This window comes from Muscardinus avellanarius (assembly GCF_963383645.1).
Source record: "Muscardinus avellanarius genome assembly, chromosome: 11".
NCBI classification, from domain to species: Eukaryota; Metazoa; Chordata; class Mammalia; order Rodentia; family Gliridae; genus Muscardinus; species Muscardinus avellanarius.
Window position 1 is genome coordinate 19866873 of NC_137797.1, and position 3610 is coordinate 19870482.

Sequence of the window (3610 nt, forward strand, 5' to 3'; positions counted from 1 at the left end):
TTGGATTTTGGATTTTTAGATTAGATATACTCAACCTGTATTTTAAGCTTCAACAATTAAGTATATCTCATGCATTAAAAAAAATCTAGTTTGTTTTACTCGGTATTATAAAGATTCGACAATGTTACTTATGATTTAATTTATTTTCATAAGAGTATTGTATTGTATTTTGTGACTATTTCCCAATTTCCCATTGTACTATAGTGAGATATTTGGGCTGTCTCTTGCCTTTGGCTAGATATATGATACAGCTATGCACATTGCTGTAAATGTCTCTCGGTGCTTATGTTTAAGCGTGCGTCTCCACAGTAAACAACCAGAGTGGCATAGCCTGAGTATGGGGTACACAGAATTTCAACTTTCTTAGATAATGCCAAACAGCTTACTTTTTTGAACAGCATTTGTGTTTCGATTGCTTCACATCTTCATCCGTGTTTAGTATTTTTGTTGGTTGTTTTTGCTGTAGCCATCTGGTGGATATCCAGTCATGGTTTTATCTTCCATTTCCCTGATGACTAATCAATCTAAGCACCACTTCATATATTTGTTATCTTGGAAATAAAAGCATTTTGGAAAGTATACGGAAAAGAGATATGATTTTCTTTGCAAGATAAGTTTGCCTTTATTTTAACTTCTGGTTCTTTTGTTTTGTTTTAACCATTGAATCCACATGGAAATGTGGTTAGTTATTTAAATAAAACAGACAAATCAACTTCCAAATATGTATACATCTTTGATACAAATTCCGCTAAGTTTCAGAGTTGAAATCTCTTCTGGGGACATACTAATTGCAAAAGTCAAAAGAAGAAAAATTAACTCTAAGCCAGAAGGCATCCAAGAAAGGTACAAGCAGAAAAAATGAACAGATTCGGAAGGGTTTAAAAGAGTTTGTAGGTTGATGGTTTTATAATGGAATTATTTTTAAAAATTGATAGTTTTTGGAACTATAAGACTCTTGTCTTGTAGGGCAATAACTCCCAGCACTTCCTTAAAGCCATCTTACTGGACATTAGTGAGGCTATTTGGTCCTAACATATTCTAAACCGCTAATGTCCCTTTCCCTGAAGCATCTCGCAGGGCCAATAATGTAGGCATGATTTGAAGGTGGTTAAAGACTGAAGCTGTGCTTGCAGAAATGGAGCTGGACTTGTACATCTTATCAATTTAGCCCCCTGAGGAGTTTTTTTTGTCATCACTGATGTTGTGGTTTGTAGGGGGAAGGCAACCTGGCCCTGAGACACTATTTTCCCTGATAATTTATTTTCTACCAAATGTAAGTCCATGATCTTCCCTTTTACAAACTCTTATCACTCTATAACCTAAAAGGTTGGGTGCTCATCTCTTCTAGGGAAACATCTCAGGTTTTCAGTAGACATCTGGCTACATTTAACTAACTGTGCTACAACTCAGTATCAAGGATCACTCATATCAAGCAACCAGGCCCTTCCTTTTATCACTGATCAGATTCTGGGAACTACTTAATGACTGACCACAGCAGGGAAATTTTCACACTTACAATTGAAAGATTCAACCTGCCACCGTTTTACACTATTGCTACTGGTGAGTTCTCATTTATGTTTCTTTGTCCCAGGAAAGGATCCCTTCTAAAAAGTTCAACTTCCTTATCAATTCATGCCAGGACATGAACAAATTCTGGCTCCCAACTAGTTGACCCAGAGAGGAAATTCTTTTTAGAGGAGTTATGATCTTTAACTGCTCAGCTCTCCACAAGTTTCTTTTTTAATCTTTAAACATTTTATTAACTCTGAAGAAGGAATAAAAAGATAATTTAGAAAGTAGAAATATTCAAGCCCTCATCTATTCATAAAGTTTCTACACAGCTGAAGAAGCTGACATTAACTGGACCAAAAAAAAAAATAGTACAGAAACCTACCTAAATAAAGATTTTGAAAAATCCATGCCCTAGAGAACCTCTAGGTCAAATGGACTCAAAGCCTTCACTAAATGCAAAACCATCAATGGGACACAAAGTAAAGTCTTCTCCTGGGGCATGAATAGAAACCAGTCCACATACACAAGAACTATTTTCTTCCTAATCCAAATGCTTGTCTCCAGTCTAAGCTGAGAAAGGTCCTGGTCATTTGAACTGGTTGTCAATCAAGGTTCCCTTCATTTTTGCTTTCTTGGCCTCCAGTTCAGCCAGCTCTTGCAGTCGCCTCTTGCTCATGCCTTTGTGCTCCAGCTGCTTTTCAATCACTTTGGCATTTTGTGCATACGAGTCAGCAACTTCCCTAGCCTCCATCTCCTCTTCCTCTTCATCAATGGTAGACACGGTGACAGAGCTGAACTTGCCCATGTCTTTAGTCCTTTTGGTCATCACCACCTTTTTAGGAAGCTCTTGTTCCTGAGTATATATATATTCATTTTCCCAAAACCCTGGCCAAACTTCACTACTACTCCATCCACGATGAAGGTCACAGGAGCATTCTTTGGCTGGGATTGGTAGAAGAGTGGTAGTCCACACTTTGAATATTTCTTCCTGTATTGTCTTTCAGTGCCTTCAGGCCTCCGAAGATACAGTCTCCTTATCTTCTGTGTTACAAAACTTGTGAGCATGTTTGGCTGCATCAATCACATGAGATTGTTCTCGGGGCCTCATGGGCAATTTCTCTAGCTGACAGTCCAGCACAAGGACCATCTGGCCACACAGACAGTAGTAGACATGGAGGGGCTTCTCGCCATCATCATATTCCTCCTGGTCCTGGGTGTCAGAGCAGACCATGGAATGGGACACTATTTTTGGCATAGTTCAGAGAAGGGGCCAGAATATTCAGTGCCAAAGAAGAGTCACACCGAAATTTCTCCACAAGCTTTGATAAGATTGAGCCATCTGGCTTCAATTACAACAAAATTTGACATTTGATTTGTAGGTGTGTGTGTGTGTGTGGGTATTGGATGTGAAATCCAAGGACATTCTACATCCAAGCTACACCCCCAGCCCTATTTATTATTCTTTATTTTGAAACAGGGTTTCACTGAGTTGCAAAGGGCTTCACTAAGTAGCCGAGGCTATCTGCAAATTGCAATCCTCCTGTCTCAGTCTCCCAAATGCTAGGATTACAAGCATGTGCCACCACGCTGGTATCAATAAATACCATGCTTCTTTACTGTTTTGTTTCCTTAAAAAATTGAAAAAGTAAGAACAAAGCACTAACAAAATTATAGTAACAACACAGCCTGTGATAATGCAGGATTGGAGATGAGGACAGGTGTCTGGGTAGCTCCTTTTTTCAAGATGCAAGAGAAATACAGAGGAAAGGATAAAACTAGGTGAGGAAGCTTCAGACAATCTCACCTTGAAAACTAGTGATGTTAAATATGGATCTCAGTCTTGGTCTTCCCCTGGCCCAGTATCCATGAGTTGGGTGAAAAACATATATCAAGTATCTGGGAGAGTCCAGAGTTGCTTCCACTGCCCTGGAAGTCCTAGTCAGGCATAAAAATCTTGAACCAATCATCCTCAATGGGGTGCTGCCAGGAAAGATTTAAACCACAAATTGGAACACAATAATCAGGTGCCAGAATAAATTTCGGTCACAAATTGAAATACCAGCTAGCTACTTGAATTCTCCTGGACATTCTGTTAATT

General features: G+C 39.0%; 1 pseudogene across 1 annotated transcript; it reads right to left on the bottom strand.

Moving 5' to 3' along the window:
• Positions 1-2098: 2098 nt before the first annotated feature.
• On the bottom strand, positions 2099-2767 carry LOC308270168 (STING ER exit protein-like; annotated as a pseudogene). Its single transcript has one exon. The product of its transcript is annotated as an STING ER exit protein-like (transcript).
• Positions 2768-3610: the final 843 nt, after the last annotated feature.